The sequence below is a fragment of the Lepus europaeus genome, chromosome 11 (assembly GCF_033115175.1).
Source record: "Lepus europaeus isolate LE1 chromosome 11, mLepTim1.pri, whole genome shotgun sequence".
Lineage (NCBI taxonomy): Eukaryota > Metazoa > Chordata > Mammalia > Lagomorpha > Leporidae > Lepus > Lepus europaeus.
In genome coordinates, this window is record NC_084837.1 from 112972827 (window position 1) to 112993737 (window position 20911).

The window sequence follows — 20911 nt, forward strand, 5'->3', positions numbered from 1 at the left end:
GCGTTGCACAAGCCATTGCACTGCTCTGAGCCTCCTTCCGCTCTGCTCGCCTACAAACGAGCATGGCGAGCGGGCCATTGCACACAGGGGAGAATCAGGTCCCTTCCCGGAGAGAAAGGCTGTGCTGTGCGTGGCAACGCGTGACTGGGCCCTGCGAGCCACCGCCGGGGCTCAGAGCAGCCTGGGGCATTCAGGGGTCCCCACCAGGGTGGCAGTAAGTGAGCTGTCCAGCTGCGGATCTGCTGTGTAAGTAACCTCACCCACGCACATCACCTGCTGCCCAGAGCCTCCCAGGACCTGAGCCACATGCTGGCAGCACGGGGATCCTCCTCGCAGCCGGGGTCGCCGGGTCAGCCTCTTCCACCAGGCAGGGACCCAGTGAGAGCCAGGGGGCTCGCGGTGCAGGCCGGCGCCCGCTCTACCCTACCGTTTGCCTCGTCTGGGCCGGCACAGCGCAGGAGCACACAGGGCTCATCTCCCGGCTCCTCCTTCTCTCCCCTCCGTGGTCTCCCCACCTGCTCTCTCTCCTTACAGCCCAACTTCCCGCGTGGACCCTGCGGCAGGGGCGCAGGGTAGGGGTGGCGGCTGGCAGCCTGTCCGCTCCATTTCCCACCCCGTTTCATGGAGAGGCTCAGGCCCAGGTAGGGGAGAAAGCAGCTGGCCTAAGCCTCCAACGGCCACGCGAAGCGCAGGGCCGATTTCCGCCCGCCCCGCGAGGGCCGCTGGCTCCATTTGCCGTCCACCGCCCACTCCAAACAGCCGCCCTCTCCCGCTGAGTCTCTCCAACACTGCTCTCCTCTCTTGCTCGCACGCATCCACTGGCCGTGCCCCGGTCTAGTGTTCCTCGCCTGAATTACCGGCCCACCGCACGGATCCCTCCGAGCCCCGACCAACCGCTCACAGCAGGCGCACCCGGCCTCCGTGGAACACAGACCTGCGGGGTGGCCCTGCCCCCCGGAAACTCTCTTCGGTTGGCAACTGCGACCAACAGAGCCAGGGCTGCAGGGCAGAGAGAGGCAGGGCAGGCGTTCGCAGCACTGTAGCCACCAAACCCAGCGCCTCTCCCCGCTCACTGGGCACACCCCCAGAGCCCACCGGCTGCGAGGGCGCTAGGCACCCGACCACGCCGGCCTGGGCCTGTGACCCCGCAGCTGGCACCGGCTTTTGGTCCAGCAAGGAGACGTCCCGCGGCTTGGGGCCACCTCTGCCACCCTGGTTCCCAGCATCGCAGTCCTCATGTCTTCCACCTGTGCCTTCGTGCCCTCTGCCCGGAGCAACCCCGAAGACCCACGCGGCTCCGCCGGCTCACCTGCAGCCGGCAGGGCTCTCCGTTCTGGGAGCGCCCGGCGTCGGCCAGTCTGCGCGGGAGCACACTCCCGCCTCGCCGCGGCTCCTGCGGCAGCAGCTCCTCCACCGCGCCCGCATGCCCGGGGCTGCACGCAGGGCTTCCCGCCCGCGCCCCTCGTCTCCAGGCGCCCAGCACGGCGGGCCGCCGCCGGGACCCCGCGGCGCCTCCGCGCCGGCCTCGCCTCGCCGGGGCTGCACGCAGGGCTTCCCGCCCGCGCCCTCGTCTCCAGGTGCCCAGCACGGCGGGCCGCCGCCCGGACCCCGCGGCGCCTCGGGCCGGGCTCGCCTCCTGCAACGCGGGTCCCGGCGGGAGGGGCGGGGCGAGCGCGGAGGCGGGCCCTGGGCCGTGACGCAGCGCCGCGGGGCCAATGGCCGGCGGGGGGCGTTCCCCATTCAGCGCTGCTCGCCCGGCTCGGAAGGTATGTTAAACAGCTGCTTTCAATTCGGTGCCCCCGGCCCGCGTCCGGGGGGCGGCTCGTCGGGGCCGGCCCGGCTCGGAGTCCCGCGGCCGAGGTGGGCGAGGGGCCGGCCCGGCCGGAGGCGCCCGCCACTGCGCCTCCGGCCGGGCCGGCCGTGGGGAGGGGGCGCCGGCCGGCCGCCTGGTGTTGCCCGCCGAGCACTCGGCGGCGGACTGGGGAGCGGCGAGCCGGAGTGCCGGCTCCTCTCACGCCGCTTTTTTTTTTTTAAAAGAAAAACACGAAAAGCAGCAAAAAAAAAAAAATAAAATGAAAAGGTGGGTGGGGGGCCCTGCGCGCCGGCAGCGGGGGGCGGCGGCCGGCCCGGAGTTCCCTCTGCGCGGGCTCGCCGGGCGGGCCGGGCTCGCGGCTGCCCCGCGCGCGCAAACCTGCACGAGGGGCGCGGGCGCCCCCGGCCCGGGCCCGCCGCCTCGCCCCCCGCCGCCCGGCGCGGCCGTGAAGGTCGGAACCCGGGGGACCGTCTTCACGCTCGCTCGGGAAGAGGAAACGCATCAGCGGGCGGGAGGCGGGGCGCCGGGCGGGGGCGCGGGCCCCGCGCGCTGCGGCCGCGGCCCAGACTGTTTACTACCGACTCCGCCGGCGGCTGGTGCGAGCGGCCCGCAGGGGACACGCGGGGCGGGGCGCCGCCTCGCCGCCCGCCGCCCCGGGCTCCTGTGCGGGCCCCGCCTGCTCTTGTCTTCCATTGGCTGCTCGGGACTCCCTCTTCCGCTTCTCGGGCACGGATTGGCTGACATTATCTCGAGCTCCGCCTATAGGGAGGCCGGGCAGGAGTTTAAGTTGCTAGGGTTTTTTTTTTTTTTTTTTTCCCCGTGAAGGGCGGAGGGGGGGGCGTCCTGCGGCTACGTGAGGCGCGAGGGCCCGCCCCTGCTCCTAATTGGCGGGGGCGCGAGGGCCCGCCCCCGGCTCCCGATTGGCGGCGCGCGCGGCCCCGCCCCCGGCGGAGCGAGCCGGAGGGGAAGTCCGCCCTCGGCCGCGAGCGCGCCCCGCACATGTGTGAGGCCGCCGCGCTGCTCGCGTGCCTCCCGCCCGGAAGTCCCGGGCTCCGCGCCCTGCTGGGGGAGGGGGCGGCGAGGGCGCGCCAGGACGCCCCGGCGGCCCGCGGCTTCCGGGTGGAGTCGCTGGCGGGGGTCCGTCCTTCGGGCCGGGGCCGCGCTCCCAAGTTGTGGCTCGGCGGCGTGGCCGTGTCCGCGTGAGAGCGCCGCTGCCCTCGCGGGCGGGAGGGGACCCGGGCGTGGGGCCGGGCGCGGCGCGCAGGGCCGGGGGTCGGCTCCCCGCAGCGCTGCCGGCTCGCACCTGTTGCTGGAGCTCGCTCCGAGGCTGCGGAGGGCGGGCGGTGTTGGGGTCCCCTTTGCGGGCGAGAGCGGGAGCCCCGCGCCCCGGGTGCCGGCACCCGGTCTCGGCGCAGCTATGGCTTCGCGGAGCGGACCTAGGGGCTGCCAGGAGCCCGCGGTGGCGAGGTGGGCGCCGGCCTCACCGAACGAGGGAGCCCGCCCCGAGGGGTCTGACTGCACGCGGGACCCCCGCCCAGAGGGGTCTCTACCGCACGTGGGAGCCCCGCCCAGAGGGGTCTCTACCGCACGCGGGAGCCCGGCCCAGAAGGGTCTCTGACCGCACGCGGGAGCCCGCCCCGAGGGGTCTGACCGCAACTGCGGGACCCCCGCCCAGAGGGGTCTGGCCGCAGGGGAGCCCGCCCAGAGGGGTCTGACCGCAACTGCGGGACCCCCGCCCAGAGGGGTCTCTACCGCACGCGGGAGCCCGGCCAGAGGGGTCACTACCGCACGCGGGAGCCCGCCCCGAGGGGTCTCTACCGCACGCGGGAGCCCGGCCCAGAGGGGTCTGACCGCACGCGGGACCCCCGCCCAGAGGGGTCACTACCGCACGCGGGAGCCCCGCCCAGAGGGGTCACTACCGCACGCGGGAGCCCGGCCCAGAGGGGTCTGACCGCACGCGGGACCCCCGCCCAGAGGGGTCACTACCGCACGCGGGAGCCCGGCCAGATGGGTCTCTGACCGCACGCGGGACCCCCGCCCAGAGGGGTCACTACCGCACGCGGGAGCCCGGCCCAGAGGGGTCTGACCGCACGCGGGACCCCCGCCCGCCCGGTCCCTTCCTCGGTTCCTCCGCTGCCTGTGCCCCCGAGGCGGCCAGGGCGGTGGCCGTCGGGCCGCCCGTTCAGGTCGGGTTTGTGGGCGCAGCTCTGCCCCGGCCGCTGCTAGGCGGCGGCGTGCGACCGCCAGGCCGGAGGCGGAGGCTCGCCCGGGCCCCGGCGCTGCCCCCGGAACTCCGAGCTCGTCTCTCGGTGTCAACATTCCACAAAAGGACGGCGGGGCGGGCTCGCCGGGGGCGGGCCCGGCGGGGCGGTGGGAGGCGCCCGCGCCCCGCACGGACACTGTGCCCCACAGCGGCCGCCTTCCTGGGGCACTGAGAGCCGGAGGTAGCCTTCCGAAACGCTGACCGGCGGAGGCGGGAGCCGACCTGCTCGGCCTGTGGCTGAGACGGCGCGGGGCGGGCCGTGCGGTGTCCTCCAATGAGACGAGAAGAGCTCCCCTTCTTCCGCCAATGGTGTTGCGGCTGGGGGGAGGGACTCGGCAATCCGTCTCCAATAGGCGGGGTTGAGTTAGGGAAGCTCCCCGCCAATAGGGGCGTGGAGAGGGTGAGCGGCTCCCCCTCCCTTCCCCACCGAGAGGGAAGGGGCGGGAAGTCGGCGGGCGGGGCGCGGTGATTGGCTGGCCTTTTGACGGGCGGGCGATGCGTCCTGTGGAGGAGCGAAGCCGAGTCCTCCCTCTGCTGGGCGGGCCGGGGGAGTGGGCGGGATTTCCCGGGTAACAGAGAAGCGGCCGCGGCGGTAGAGGCGGCGGAGACGGTTTCTCCATCTCCCCCTCCCCTTCCCCCCACAGAGTTTCCCTCCTTCCCTCCCTCCCTCCCTCCCAGTCGGGGCAGCCGGGCCTGTGGCCGCCTCGGTAGCGGAGCGCAGGCTGCCAGTCCGCTTCGGCGGCCTCTGCCCCGTGCGGCTCTCGGGGCCTCCTGAGCCCGCGGCTCACGCCGAGAGGGACACGCAGTGACGAGCGGCCCTAGCAGCTTCGCGGTGAGAGCCGGTGGGCCGAGCTCCGGCGGGAACCCGGGCGGCGGGCAGCGCCGGGCCGGAGGGTGTGTATTGGGGGGGCTGACCCCCGCGGCTTCCCGTAGAGCGGGAGGCGTGTGGCTGTGGGAGCGGTGGGGGCGGAGCGGGGCGGCTCGGCGCGGGCGGGGGAGCGCGTAGTCCCGGTGCGCGCGGAGGGGGCGGGCGCTCGCGCGCCGCTCGGGGGCGGGGCCGCGCGCGTGCGGCGGCGGGGAAGGGGCGGGGCGGCGGGGAGCGCCGGGGGCGGCCGCGAGGGCGGGGCCTCGGCGGCGGGCGGGGGGTCGCGCCTCCTCGGGCCCGGGCGGCCGCTGTCGCGGGTCGCGCTGCTGCGCGGGGCGGCGCCCGGGAAAGCCCGCCGGCGGGTCCGGCGGGGGCGGGCGGGCGGCCGCCGGGAGTCCCCGGGGCGGGGCTCTCCGCGCCCTGCGTGCCGGGAGCCGGCGCCGCTCCACCTCCAAGCTGCCCTCCGGTGCCGGAAGGCGATTCCGTGTCCAGTGTGGAACTTTGAGGCGCGGGCCGCGGGCGCCGTGTGGACGGCCGGGGCGCTCCGTGAGGACGGCCCCGCGGCCCTCACAGCTTCCTGAGGAGGCGCGGCTCCTGGTCGGCGCGCCGGCCGCTTCCGGGAGCGCGCGGGCTCGGTGCGGGTCCTGGCCCGGCAGGAGGACCTCCCGGGGCTTCTTTGTTAGGGTTTGTTTGCGTGACTGGGAGCGTGGGTCTGCGGGGTCGCTCCCTGCGCTGGGCGCCGGCCCATCTGGGCAGTGAGCCTGCTCTCCTCAAGGAAGGGGGTGGCGCGGCGTGGTCCTGCTTCCCTTCTGCGTGGGGCAGATGCCGCGCCGGGGTTCGGCTGGGGTCAGAGGTTGTGTGTGGCGCCAGCAGGCTTCCTGAGAACACAGTGGGTGCTTTTTCAAGTCACACCCCGTTCCCCTTAGGTGATCCTGCTGCTGCTGCTAAGCGCTTGCGTGTGTTGAGCCTTTCCTGTGTCCCCGTACTGTGTTATGAGCCCGGGGCGGTGGGCGCTATGCAGTCCATCCGTGCTTTAAAGGTGAGAAAACTGACACAGGAGTGAATGGATGAGGGCACTTTGCAAAGGGCCTTGAAAATGCGAGAAAAGATAAGCTTCTTTTGGTGCCAAAAAAAGTTGAAATCCGTGTGGTTTTTTCTGGTATGCACGTCTCATGAACTTTAGGAAGACCTTTGTAAACACAGATTTCAAAACCTTTGTGCCAAGTAAACCTAATGGGATGGGCGTTTGGTGTAGAGGCTAAAATGCCACGTGGGACGCCTGCATTCCACCTGGAGTTCTGTGTGCACGTCCCGGCTCTGCTCCTGACTCCAGCGCCCTGCTAATGCAGACCCTGGGAGGCAGCAGTGATGGCCCACGTGCTGGGGCCCCTGCCGCCCACGTGGGAGACCTGGATGGAGCTCCAGGCTCCTGGTTTCAGCCTGGCCCAGCTCTGCCTGTCTGTGGGTGTTTGGAAAGTGAACCAGAGGATGAGTGCTTGCTTGTGTTTTCTCTCTGTGTCTTTTAAATAGATGAAACAGATAAAAATTAAATGAAAGCCAGACTTTTAATTCGATTCTCCAAGAAGTTTCTGAAGTACACTTAGTGTGGCAGCGGCCAGGCTGAGATCTTAACCCAGGCAGTCTGGTACCAGAGGGAGTCCGTGCACTTCAGCTGCTTCTGGAGAAGGGGCGGTGTGCTCTTTACACTTTTAATTGTGGCAGAATACACAGAACATAAAAGCTGCCATTTAGTCATTGTGAGTGTACACTAGAGGACTCTCTCATCTCCCCAGACTGAAACTGTACCCCCTGAACCCTGATTCTTTTTTTTTTTAAAGATTTATTTATTTATTTGAAAGTCAGAGTTACACCGAGAGAGGAGAGGCAGAGAGAGAGAGAGAGAGAGGTCTTCCATCTGATGGTTCACTCCCCAATTGGACGCAACGGCCGGAGCTGCGCTGATCCGAAGCCAGGAGCTTCTTCTGGGTCTCCCACACAGGTGTAGGGTCTCAAGGATTTGGGCCATCTTCTGCTTTCCCAGGCCATAGCAGAGAGCGGGATCGGAAGTGGAGCAGCTGGGTCTCGAACCGGTGCCCATATAGGATGCCAGCGCTTCAGGCCAGGGCGTTAACCCACTGTGCCACAATGTTGGCTCCTTATTTTTTTTTTTAAGAATTTATTTATTTATTCTAGAGGTACAGTTACAGACAGTGAGAGGGAGAGACAGAGAGAGAGGTCTTCCATCTGCTGGTTCACTCCCCAAATGGCTACAACAGCTGGAGCTGAGCTGATCTGAAGCCAGGAGCCAGGAGCTTCTTCTGGGTCTCCCACGTGGGTGCAGGGGCCCAAGCACTTGGGCTGTTTTCCACTGCTTTCCCAGGCCATAGCAGAAAGCTGTATTGGAAGAGGAGCAGTTGGGACTAGAACCTGTGCCCACATGGGATGCCGGCGCCCTAGGCGGAGGATTAACCCGGTGTGCTACGGCTCCAGCCCTTGAACCCTGATTTTACCCACCATCTCCCCCCATCCTGGCAACCACCATTCTGCTTTCCCTCTCTGAGTTGTTTAATTTATTGATCTGAAAGGCAGGGATACCATTGGAGAGAGGTCTCTTGTCTGCTGGTTCATTCCCCAAGTGCCTTTAACACCTGGGACTGGGCCGGGACAAAGCCAGGAACCAGAATCTCAGCCTGGGGGCCGGTGTTGTGCCAGAATGGGCAAAGCTGGCATCCCACACAGGTGCTGGTTTGTGTCCCGTCTGGCCACTTCTGACCCAGCTTCCTGCTCATGGCCTGGGAAAAGCAGTGGAGGGTGGCCCACTCTTGGGCCCAGATGAAGCTCCTGGCGGTTGTGATAATCTGGGGAGTGAACCAGTAGATGGAAGATCGTCTCCCTCTCTGTAGCTCTGGCTTTCAAATACATATGTTCATACATAAATGCATAAGTAAATAAGTACATAAATCTTTAAGAAGAAAATACTCAGTCTGGGTCTCTGTGGGGCAGGGGCCCAGGATGCCGCCCACGTATGCATTACCCGGAAGCTGGGACCTGAACGCCAGCGCTTTGATGAGTGGTGTGGTCGTCTCAACCTGCCCCTTGTCTAGGGACCTCATTGAGTGGCCTCAGGGTTTGCCTTTGTGCCTGGCTCTTGCAGTTAGCGCCATGTCTTGGAGGTTCACCATGGGTCCTGTGTTACCAGTTTTCCCTCTTAAAGCTGAACAGGGTTCTGTAGTGCCTGCAAAGGCCTCATTTTGTTGACCTTTTCATGCGTTGACCGACTTGTGGATTTTGCCTCCTTTCGGCTGTTGTCAGTAGTGACAATTCCTGTTCGGGTCCCTGCTTCCAGTTCCCGGCAGATTCCACAGTCGGGGTTGCTGCCCTGTGCAGTGGTCCTGGCTTTGCCTTTTCTGAGGAGCCAGCGGTGGACTTTCGAAAGCAGCTTAGAGGGAAAATATATTGGAACTCAGATTCTAACACCCATTTCTTGACATGTGCGTGGATAGCTCCGGGCTGACAGAGGGAGAGTCTGTGCCCAGACATCCTGGTGAGGAAAGGCAAGTTTCCTCCTGATGGTTCCCCTGCATGTTGGTGAGCTCGGTGAGCGTAGGTGCCACCAGCGTCAGGTGTAAAGTGCTGTGAGGAGGTGGGAGGAGGGAGCGTCCCCCCGGTGGCTGCGAGGGGCCCTGAGTGAGGCAGGAGAAGTGGTTAAGTGTCCCAACACCTGTCTCTGAGTGGCCAGAGGACAGCACCAGGGGCTGGAAGGGTGGTGTCCTCCTCATGGTGTTTGCAGCTTGCAGACCTGCTCCCTTCGCTTCCGTCTGGAGATATTTCAGAGTCACTTTGAAGAACTGATGGGCCTGGCACAGCTGTCACTGTCAACCACAAGCTGTATGAATTTGGCCAATTTTGTTTCCTAGTATTGTAATTTTATTCCATCACATGCATTCCAGTTTATGCTACCCTGAAAAAAGGTGGTAGAAATTAGTAACCTAGAATTTTTACCTTTTCTTTGCTCTAAAGTAAATAATGCTGGGTTTTGGTTTTTGTGGAGGTGAAAGTTAAATAATGTGATAACCTCTCCAGCAGCATACTTGAGTAGTCTTGTGAATCAGTTTTTGCCATATATATATTTATTTTTATTTACTTTTTGTTTTATTTATGTTTATTAAATATATATATATATATATAAAGATTTATTTATTTTATTTGAAAGAGTTAACAGAGGGCAGGGGAGAGTCAGAGATCTTCCATTTGCCGGTTCACTTCCCAAATGATTACAACAGGGGCCAACATTGTGCCAGTTTGAGTCCCAGCTGTTCCAGTTCTGATCCAGCTCTCTGCTATGGCCTGGGAAAGCAGCTGAAGATGGCTCAAGTCCTTGGGCCTCTGCACCCCCACATGGGAGACCTGGAAGAAGCTCCCAACTCTGGCCATTGCAGCCATCTGGGGAGTGAACCAGTGGATGGAAGCTCTCTCCCTCTCCCTCCCCCTTCACCTCCCCCTCCCTCTCACTCCCCCTCTCCCTCTCCATCATTTTCTCTCTAACTTTGACTTTCAAACTGAATAAATAAATCTTTAAAAAAAAATGGCCACCGCATCCATGGCTTGGCCAGGCCTAAGTCAGGAGCCAAGAACTCCAGCTGCGTCTACCACGTGAGTGGCTGGGGTCCAGGCATTTGGGTCATCCTCTGTTGCTTTCCCAGGCATATTAGCAGGGAGCCATATCAGAAGTGGAGCAGCTAGGACACAAACCAGGGCTCATATGGGATGCCAGCGCTGCAGGCGGTGGCTTTACCTGCTACATCACGGCACTGGCCCCACATTCTATTCTTTTAAGAAATTTGACTTTCCTATCAGATATTTTTATTTTTAAAAATAAATCCTGATTGTCTTTAGGCTATTTTCCTCCTGATTGTCTTCATATGTAAGAAAAACCTCTTTGACTTTCGTTAGTCTTGTAAATTTCTCTGTGGGACTCTGAGAGATTGATCAGTCTGTTGCTACCAGATCGGGAGGAGGAGGAGTCTGTAATGTCTGCAGCTGACTGACAGGGTGACGTTCTGTGGGGAAAGCTTCAGCGGGGCCCACAGTCCGTCCAGATTGAGATTTAGGTTTCCTTGACGGCGGCGTTAGTGCCAGGGGCCGTGCTGCACACAGCTGATGGGTGAATGAGCAGCTTACAGCCTGAACTCGAACGGCATTTGAAGTTTTTAACTAAGCACTAGCTTAGTGAGGAGTTTGTTGGTGGGCTTCCTGTCGTACCTCTTTGGCCCCGCCTTCTGCTTTTATGCCGCCCACTCCCTCTCTGTCCTGTACAGGTGCTGCTTGGCATGACCAGCCCTTCCTTGGTGTCCCCCAGTGCCAGACTTCCCAGGTCCACAGCCCCGGATTTGTAGTCCTGAAATGCAGGGGTTGTGGGTTGGTTGGTTGGTAAATTTGACTCCTCACTACTTTTGCTCCCATTTGTGCAGAGATGTGAGTGTCCTGGTTCTGAAGGAGGAAGTGATGCTGCATCGGCACTCGTTGCCTTCTGACACCCAGAGTGCGGAGCCCCCCGTTCTGCCTGGAGAGCTCCCGCCCCCCGGAGAGGTGGTCCTCTGCCGGAGCCAACAGCCATCCCTGGCTCCTCTTCCCTTTTTTTTTCCTTTTCTTTTTTAAGGATTTGTTTTATTTCTTTGAAAGGCAGAGTTAAAGAGAAGGAGAGGGAGGGAAGGGAGGAGGGAGGAAGAGAGAGAGAGAGTCCCTCATCCACTGATGCACTCCACAAATGGCCACAATTACTGGGGCCGGGCCAGGCTGAAGCCTGGAGCCAAGACCTTCTTCATTAACAGGCAGCTGGATCAAAAGTGGAGCAGCCAGGACTGGCCATATAGGATGCTGATGTTACAGGCCACCGTGTAACCCACTGTACTACGGTGCCAGCCCCCCTTTTCCCTTTCCATGTGGCGCTCTCTGTTCTGTCTCTCCTCACTCCCCACCACCCCACCCAGGCAGTGCTGGCGGCATCTCTAGCTTGGAGTCCGTGCTTGCAGGTATTGTCTGTTCTCTGCCCAGCAGCCCAGGTGATGCTTGTGAAACCCGAGTCAGACCTGTCACCCTCTGCCCACAGCTCCTCAGTGGCTTCCTGGTCAGTCTGGGTGGAAGTGTGCATCCTTCTGAACACCTGTAGGAGCAAGCCTGCTGTCTCCCTCTGACTGCAGGGCCTCGTGGTCTGTCTCTGCTTGATTCTCCACCACACAGGATTCTTGTTCTTGGGGACTGTGAGGCGCGTGTGTGCCTCGGGTCTTTACACGTAGCCCCTTCTGCCTAGATCTCCCCGGCCAGTTGCCACACAGCCAGCTCCCTCGCTTCCTGTACTTGAAACTGGTGAGGAGCTCCTTGGCCGGTCTTCCCTGAAGTTTTGAAACCTTTCCCTGTGTGTCCTTCCTAGCACTTGTCTGATATTCTAAACACTTTCTAAAGTGTGAGCTTCCTGAAGAAGGCACTTTGCTGGTTTGCTGCTGTGTCTGCAGCTCCTAGAGTGGCTGACTCTGAGGATGTGCTTGGCAAGTATTAGAGGGTGGTCGCACAGACGAGGCAGGGTATGGAGTGTAGCAGGGGAGACGTAGTAGATGCGAGAGGTGTCTCTGCGTGTCTTTGTGGGTGCAGGTGCATAGGTAATGTGATCAGAGCCTGGGGGGTGGGGGGTACATCTACCTATCCTCTTTCTGTGTGGTTGGAGCCAGTATGTCTCCTGTTTAGTCTGATGTTTGCCCCGTTCTCTAGTCACCCTAACTAAGCAGTGACCGGTTTAAGGATAGGGCGACATGATGACTGCCCTCCTTTGGAACTCCCTGCTGTGAATACTTAAAACTTCAGGCAAGATAGAGACGGACACATGAAACGAAAAATTCATTTCCTTCAAGGAATAAATCCATTTTAGATAAAGCCATTTATACAAAAAAGCTGTGATATATGATCTTAGTTTTCCTGTATCTTGAAACATCTTGAGATTTCATTACCCTAGGAATTATTTCATCATTACTCATCAATTCCTAAATTTGCTTAAAAAGATTAAAATAACAGGAAAATGAGAGAACAGTGGAGTTGTCTTGAAGAATGATGCAGTAGTGGAATACATTGTCACTGTTCTATCTCAGTTTTGTTATTGCTTTGCCCAAAGCATTATAGCATTTTTCAAGAAAGTATAAAAATGTTGGAAGACACCATCTTTTTTGTTTTTTAAGATTTGTTTGAGGGCTGACACTGTGGCTTAACGGGTAAAGCCGCCGCCTGCAGTGCTGGCATCCCATATGGGTGCCAGTTCAACTCCCAGCTGCTCTACTTCCCATCCAGCTCTCTGCTATGGCCTGGGCAAGCAGTGCAAGATGGCCCAAGTCCTTGGGCCTCTGCACCCGTGTGGGAGACCTGGAAGAGGCTCCTGTGTCTTGGCTCCTGGCTTTGGATCGGTGAAGCTCCAGCCATTGTGCCATCTAGTAGAGTGAACCAGTGGATGGAAGACACCCCCTCCACCCCCACCCCCCGCTTCTGCCTCTCTGTAACTCTGCCTTTCAAATAAATAAATATTTTTTTAAAAAGATGTTTAAATGTTTGTTTCAAAGGGTTACAGAGAGAAGAAAACAGTGAGACATCGTCCATCTGTTGGTTCATTATAAGATGGCTGCTAAGGCCAGGGCTGGGCCAGGCCAAAGCCAGGAACTTCATCCTGGTCTCCCATGTGGGTGGCAGGGGCTCAAACATTTGGGCCATCTTCTGCCACTTTTTACAGGCCATTAGCATGAAGCTGAATCAGAAGTGGAGCAACTGGGGCTTGAACCAACACCTGTTTGGAATGTCAGCATTGGAAGCAGTGGCTTAACCTACTACACCACAACACCCAGCCAGGAAGAAACCAGCTTAGGTATTTAAGGTGTTACCATTTAGGGGATCTGGGTGAAGGGTATGTGACAATTCTGTATATTGTTTTTTACAGTTTGCAAGCATTAATTGAACATAATTTGGGGATCCATAATTTTTCATTTTCCTCCTATAGTGACAAAAAGAAAAATGTTGGGGCCGGTGCTGTGGTGCAGCGGGTTAACGCCCTGGCCTGAAGTGCCGGTATCCCATATGGGCGCCGGTTCTAGTCCCAGCTGCTCCTCTTCCGATCCAGCTCTCTGCTATGGCCTGGGAAAGCAGTAGAAGATGGCCCAGGTCCTTGGGCCCCTGCACCCACGTGGGAGACCTGGAAGAGGCTCCTGGCTTCGGATTGGCGCAGCTCCGGCCGTTGCGGCCATCTGGGGGGTGAACCATCGGATGGATGGAAGACTTCTCTCTACCTCTCCTCTCTCTGTGTAACTCTGACTTTCAAATAAATAAATAAATCTTTAAAAAAAAGAAAAAAGAAAAGAAAAAAATGTTATGGAGGAAGGCATTTCACACTTACCAGGAGCTAGCAGATGAATGCGGTGTGACACGTGGTGCTCTGGACTCTGATGACCATGGTCAAATTGATTGTATGAGCCTAGTCACAAAATATGTCTTCAGATGCTACTGTCCAGTGATGCCCAGTGTGCTTCTGAGAAGACAAAGAGATGGTCCTCATCCAGGTGGCCATTCCGGAAAGGACTTTAAGATGCACTTTTTTTTTTTTTTTAATGTTAATCAGAACGATTCCAGTTTGCAGAAAGGATGTGTGAGATTGTTCTTTGATCTTTTGGGGTGTTTGTGCACCAAAACTTAGCTGATGTATGATGTGTAAGTGGACAGGTGCCAAAGGCAGATGTGTGTACCAAGGTGATGAGAAGGAAGTATGGCATAGAAATGACAAGATCATTGGGTTAACACTCTGGTATTTGTGAATCTGGACATGAGAATGCATGACTGTCTTCTTGTCAACAAAATCAGGTATCACATTTGTTAATGTATGGACAGAATAAAGACTGTCTCGAAGTGGTCATGAGCTAGGACGTTGCTGGTGATGTTCCTGGAATCTGGTCTCAGAGTTTGCAGAATGACTCTGTCCCATTCATGCCTTAAAGGAGGTGCCATCCTAGATATGTGCCATTTGGGTTATTTATATTTTCAAAGGCAGGAAAAGAAGGAATAAAAATTTGAATTTGTGATTTAAATTTCTATTAAAATTTCTAATAAGGGTTTTGGATGCTCAAGTTTAAAGGTGAATTGTACGTCATAAAGAAGTGTTCATACTTCTATACAAAAAGGATGCCTGTCCCGAATAATCTTGATAAAAATTGTCACATCGCTAAAGCTCACAAATTCAGCATAGGCTGAATGGTGTTACCGTTAAATCCCTGGTGCAATACTGACATTGTGGGCCAGTAGTTTCTTTGTTGTTCTGGGGCAGCTCTGTGCTTTGTAGAACACTTGGCACATCCTTGGCTTATACCCATTAGATGCCTGTAGCACCCAGCCCGTTCCCCTCTCCCCCTTTTGTGAGACCCAGAATGTCTTCCAGCACCACTAAGTGTGCCCAGGGTAGGGGCAGAGTGTCCAATAGCTGAGGCCCTCTGCTTAGAGAAAAACTGAGTGTGAGGAAGACTTGGGCATTCAGTCTTGTGCCCTTCAGGAGAATGAGCTGTTGATTTTGCCAAACTCTAATTCTGAGCAGTGTGGGAATGGTGAGTGGAGTGCCCCTCACCTGTGCTGTGATAGATCCCATTGCTTGGCAGACTTCAACCCTGAGGGCAGCCTTGGAGAAGCTTCCAGTAGACGGCTAGCGTGGGCACTTGTACTAGGTGGAAGTCACACTCACTCATGAGACTTTTAGTAAAGTTTCTTGGGTTTTTTTGTTTGTTTTTGTTTTTGTTTTTATTTGACAGGTAGAGTCATAAACAGACAGCGAAAGGTCTTCCTTCCATTGGTTCACTCCCCAAATGGCCACTGCGGCCAGTGCTGTGCCGATCCGAAGCCAGGAGCCAGGTGCTTCTTCCTGGTCTCCCAAGCACTTGGGCCATCCTCCACTGCCCTCCCGGGCCACAGCAGAAAGCTAGACTCAAAGAGGAGGGACCAGAATCCAGCGCCCATATGGAATGCTGGCACCATAGGCAGAGGATTAACCAAGGGAGCCATGGCACCAGCCCCCAATTTCTTGTTTTTAAAGAAAAGTTTCCATTTATTCAGCGTCTTTTTTTTTTTCTTTTTTTTAACGATTTATTTATTGGGAAGAGTTAGAGAAAGAAACAGAGATCTTCCTTCTGCTGGTTCACTCCCTGGATGGCCACAACGGCCAAGACTAGGCCAAGCCAAAGCCAGAAGCCAGGAGCTTCTCCCTAAAGGGTAGAAGGGGCCCAAGTACTTGGGCCATCCCCTGCTGCTTTTCCCAGCCCTTAGCAGGCAGCTGGATCGGAAGTGGAGCAGCCTGGACTTGAATGGTTCCCATGTGGGAGGCCAGCATGACAGTCAGCAGCTTTGCCCACTGCGTCACAACACCTGCCACCCAAGAGTCTTCACTTAAATAGATTGACCAGAATATGTACATGCATATGTATGTATGTATATCTTTTTTTTTTTTTTTTTTGACAGAGTGGACAGTGAGAGAGACAGAGAGAAAGGTCTTCCTTGTGCCGTTGGTTCACCCTCCAATGGCCGATGCGACTGGCGCACTGTGCTGATCCGAAGGCAGGAGCCAGGTGCTTCTCCTGGTCTCCCATGGGGTGCAGGGCCCAAGCACTTGGGCCATCCTCCACTGCACTCCCAGGCCACAGCAGAGAGCTGGCCTGGAAGAGGAGCAACCGGGACAGGATCGGTGCCCCAACCGGGACTAGAACCCGGTGTGCCGGCGCCACAAGGCGGAGGATTAGCCTAGTGAGCCGCGGCGCCAGCCTGTATGTATGTGTATCTTTTAAGATTTATTTTCTTTAAAAGGTGGAGTTACGGATAGAGATCGATATTCCATCCCTTGGTTCACTCCCCAAATGGCAACAATGGCTGGAGCTGGGCCAGACGGGAGCCAGGAGCCTGGAGCTTCCTCCATTGTCTCCCACTTGGGTGTAGGGGCCCAAGCACTCAGGCCATCTTCCACTGCTTTGGCAGGAACAACAGCAGAGAGCTGGATCAGAAGTGGAGCAGCCAAGACGTGAACCAGTGCCCACATGGGATGCTGGTGCTGTAGTTGTCAACTTATATGGATATGCCATTGCAGGCAGCAGATTGACCTACTATGCCAACAGTGTCCACCCTTTAATTATCTTAAGTTTTAAAAGATTTACATATGTATTTGAAAGGCAGAGTTACAGAAATGGTTGAAGCCAGGAGCCAGGAGCTTCTTCCGAGTCTCCCACGTAGGTAGCAAGGGCCCAAGCACTTAGGCCATTTTCCGCTGCTTTCCAAGGCACATTGCAAGGAATTGGGTCAGAAGTGGAGCAGCTAGGTCTCGAACTGTCGCCGATATGGGATACTGGCATTTCAGGCAGCAGCTTTTACCCACTAAGCTCCAACTCCTGCCCTGATTTTTGAAATTTAATGTAAATGAAAGAGATAAGATTTTTAAGATTGATTGATTTATTTGAAAGTCAGAGTTACACAGAGGTAGCAGAGGCAGAGAGAGGGGTCTTCCATCCGCTGGTTCACTCCCCAATTGGCCACAACAGCCAGAGCTGCGCCGAGCTGAAGCCAGGATCCAGGAGCCTCTTCCAGGTCTCCCATGTGGATGCAGGGGCCCAAGGACTTGGTCCATCTTCTGCTTTCCTAGGCCATAGCAGAGAGCTGGATCAGAAAAGGAGCAGCCAGGACTCGAACCTGGGCCCATATGGGATGCCTGCACTGGAGGAGGCGGCTTTGCCTGCTAGGCCACAGCACCGGCCCCCAGGAGACCAATTCTTTAAAGACATTTTAAGTGTAGAACTAGAAAATTGGTCTTCATTTTTCTTACTCATGAAGGGGCTAGCTTGTACCCCTGGGCTGTAACATCTGTCTGGAATGTGTCACGTTCCACCAGTGTCCAGTCTTGTCCAGAAACTGTGTAGTGTCGGGATCACCCTGCTCTGCCTGGTTTACTGGGAAATTAGGGCCCCTTCGCGTGGTGATTGGGACCTGCTTCCCGTTTTTAATCAAAACATGTTGCCAGTTGACTTACTCATGTTCTGCCATGGTTTATTCAGTTTAGTTTTCTCTGTTTTCCACCCCCTCAAATGCTTTTTTCCCCTTTTTGCTTTTTATAATTTTGTCTTCGTAACCTGGAGTTATTACACCGTAAGCTTCAGAGCTGAAGCAGAGATCCCAGGTCCTAACAGTGGCTAATGATAATCGTGGTGGCTGAAACAGGGCTTGGAAATGCATTCCTTGGGGCTAACGCTTAGGCGTCATGGGTAAGGCCACCGCCTGAAGTGCCGGCATCCCATATGGGCCCGGGTCTGAGTCCCTGCTGCTCCACTTCTGATCCAGCTCTCTGCTAGGGCCTGGGAAAGCAGTGGAAGATGGCCCAGGTCCTTGGGCCCCTGCACCCATGTGGGAGACCCTGGGGAAGCTCCTGGCTTCGGATCAGTGCAACTCTGGCCATTGTGGCCAATTGAGGAGTGAACCAACGGATGGAAGACCTCTCTCTCTGCCTCTGCCTCTCTGTAACTTTGCCTTTCAAATAAATAAGTCTTTTTTAAAAGAACACGCCTACCTTTCCTTTCTCTTGCGGTGCCATCATTTGCACTCTCAGACTTTGTAGGCTGTAGCTGCACGTGGGCTGTTAACAGCTCAGCTCTGCTTCTCCAGAGAGGCCCTGTGTTCCAAGGACAGAGAGTCCAGCCTTGTGTCTTTAGCCAGGTGTATGACCTTGAGCTAGTCACTTGATTTCTTTGTGTGTCCGTTTCCCTGGAAGCAGGAGGGTTCTGTGTCTGCCATCAGCTATGAGGAGCAATCAGCTGGGAGCAGTAGCGTGGAAGGCCTGGTGGCACTGGAGCTAGAAGTTACAGTGCCCAGTGCCTAGCGTGTGGGAGGGACTGAGAATTACTTGTGGGATGAATGAATGAGCAGGGATTATACATAGCTATTATTGCATGTGCGTCCAAAGTCACTGTAATATTGTAATTTCATGCTTTGTACTCCCATATCCCAACTCTTCTCTAAGTTTCAAGGCATAACTGAACACTTACCTGTGCACTTCCCCAATGTATACATCTCTACCACTCTCCAAATTTATAGTATTTATTTATTTGTACATTGAACTGGTTTGTAATAGCTTTTCCTTTAGGGTTTTTTAGAAAAATTTTAGAAAGATATATAGCAAAGTTGATGAGGTTTTACCGTGAGCACCAGCATGCACACTAGCTGTGCTGTGCGTCAGATAGCACTGTTTTAGTCCTTGTCCTGTCACATTCGTCTGTCTGTTCTGCCTCCATGGATCTCAACTAAGTTCTTGATGTGTTTCAAGGTGAAATTACACACTTGAGTACACCTTTCGCCAGGCACTTGAGCATGTAAGTCATTTCTAGATGTCAGGATATTTTTATTTTGGTACAAAATTTGCATGCAGTGAAATGCACAAACTTCTTTGAGTACATTCTGTGGGTACTCAATATATTTCAAAGCTTTTTTCACTCGATGATGTCTTAGAGTTCTTTGCTTGTAGGTAAACCCTGATCTTTCTATATCACTTATCGTTTTCCATAATAGAGATTATCTAACAGTTGAGACAGTTGGAGTGCCTTGATCCATATTCTGGCTCCAACTCCAGACCCTAGCGTACCATGCAAGTAGTTGGGTCTCAAGTCATTGGGGCGCTGTCATCTACATGGGAGACCTGGATTGTGTTCACAGCTCCTGGCCCAGCCCCAGCCCCAGCCCCAGCTGGTCTTTGGAGGATGAACTAGCAGATGGGAGCTCTCTGTCAGTCTCTAAAGTAAATAAAATAGAAACTAGTAGGACCTTGCTTACAAGGGCTGCCGTAATGGCTAAGTGATATTTGTAGGTTCTGTAGAATAGTGCTTGGCACCCTTGTGGGTGAGCTGTCTCTGCCGTTCTCTCGCTTGTGTGAGTGCCGTGCAGCTGGCCCTCGGTGTCCATGGGCTCCATCTGCATGGAGTTCAGCGGGGGGTTGTGTCTGAGTTGAGTTTGTACAGACTTTCTTTGTTATGCCATTATTCCCTGAAGAGTATGGCATAACAGTTATTTACCTGGTATTTGCATTGTTTATTATAAGTGATCTAGAAATGACTTAAGGTATACAGGAGGATGTGCATGGCTTATGGGCAAATAAGGGCATCTTTAAAAATTTTATTTTGAAAGAGAGGGAGAGCTTTCATCACTGATGAACTTCCCAAATGCCTGCGAAGGCTGAGGCTGGGCTAAGCCAAAACTGGGATCCAGGAACTGAATTTAGGTCTCCAAGGATAGCAGGGACCCAGCTGCGTGAATCACCTGTTGCCTCCCGAGATCCACAATAGGAAGAATGGAAATTGGAAGCAGAGCTGGCACTGTAACCCAGACACTCTGATAGGGGATGTGTGTGTCTTTAACTGGGGTCTTACATGAGGGAGGAGCTGCTAGTGTTTGTGTCACATGTGTTAGGCCTCAACAGACAAGGCTGAGAAGGATCCTACATTGGAGAAGCTTGTAGGTGAGGTTAGGGGGTGGCAAGATGCTGGGGAGGGGATTGGGAGGAGACAATTGGCAAATTGAATTCCTCCCCCAGACAGAAAGGAAGGGTTTTGCAGGCTAAACTAAGGACTCCGGATTATATCTTAAGTGGTGTAAAACCAGTGATGGGCTTACAACTGGATTAGAGCTGCGTTTGAGGCAGGTGGTTTTGAGAGGACAGAGGGGTGCAGGGTCCTGGCTACAGGGGCAGTGACGAGGAGGCCTAGACAAAGGACAGCTGCAGCACTAGCACTGGAGGGGAAAGGATTGGCGGTGTGCAGGCACCACAGGCGGAGGATTAGCCTGTTGAGCCAGGGCGCCTACCCCAGGGCCCTTCTTTCTAATAGTTTGCACTCTCAGACAGCCTCTAGGTCTCTCTGACTGATAAACTCCTAGAGGAACCACCCCCTCCTCCATGAAGCCTCCTCCGGTTGCCCCAGGGCGTTAGTCCCCACGACACTCTATTCAGATCTATACTTCTCTGAATACTTCTATACTTCTCTACCTCTTCTGAATAATAGGTACTCGCTGGTTTTGCTAACTTCCATGGTACTGTGTAGCCGGTTTCTTCTTGCATCCTCTCTCATCTGCAGCTACCTGCACTGGTAAAGGCCAAAGCTTTGGGCTGTGGAGGGTTTTTATTTTATCCATTTCATCTCCATTAGTGCTCGCCCTTGAGTGTCCTGGGGAGGAAACCGAGGCACAGAGAGCGAGCGACTTGCTCGAGCCCAGGCAGTTTTCCCCCTAGTAGCCGGCTCTTAGCCACCTGCCTTCGCGGGCAAAGGCTGAGCTCTCGGCTGTGCCAGGAGAGGGTTTCCGGGATGGCTGGGCCACTTATGGCCACTGCATTAGAGACGTCATCCGCACAGATGTTGAAAGCACCACTGGAGACAGCCGGGTTGCGGCGGCCATTGGAGACGTGAGCAAACCATAGCTTAGGTCATGAATAGGCACGTACGTGGCAGCCAAAAAGTCCCTGACTCTTTACTTCGCCTTTTCATTAAACTTGGTTGCTCATCCCAAGGCAGGTGGGTGTCTAGTGTCGGTGTCGCACTGCGCAGCGGCTCCGTGGGTATCAGGTGGCCTGTGCAGGTCTGCCTCTCACTGCTGAGGATGGATGCAGGTTCTGGAATACTAAGCTGAAGGTGCTGCTTCGTACTAGGAGACAGCCAGTTAAGACGCAGAATGACTTCAGCTCAGCACTGCGAGTGTGTCTTCATCCCCGTTAACTGGGCTTGTGCTGTCACACCGGTGTGGACGGCATAGTCCTGGGGTCTGGCTGCGAACCGCAGGCGCGAAGATGCCTGCGTCCTGCTTTGGAGTACCTGGGTTCCAGTCTCAGCGCTGGCTCCGGACTCCAGTTGCCTGCGAGTGTGCAACCTGGAAAGCAGCAGTGAGGCTC

The 20911-nt window shown here is 56.4% G+C and overlaps 1 protein-coding gene across 3 annotated transcripts in view; it reads left to right on the forward strand.

Moving 5' to 3' along the window:
* Positions 1–4663: 4663 nt before the first annotated feature.
* Positions 4664–20911, forward strand: part of SIN3A (SIN3 transcription regulator family member A) — a 65794-nt gene continuing 49546 nt past the window's right edge. Inside the window, exons 1-2 of one of the 3 annotated variants that reach the window (XM_062206427.1) lie at positions 4664–4908; positions 5868–5980. The gene's annotated coding sequence lies outside the window, so the exon portion shown is untranslated. Of the gene's footprint in view, positions 4971–5867; positions 5981–20911 lie in introns of all 3 variants that reach the window. The other 2 variants (XM_062206426.1, XM_062206425.1) reach the window with 2 other exon arrangements.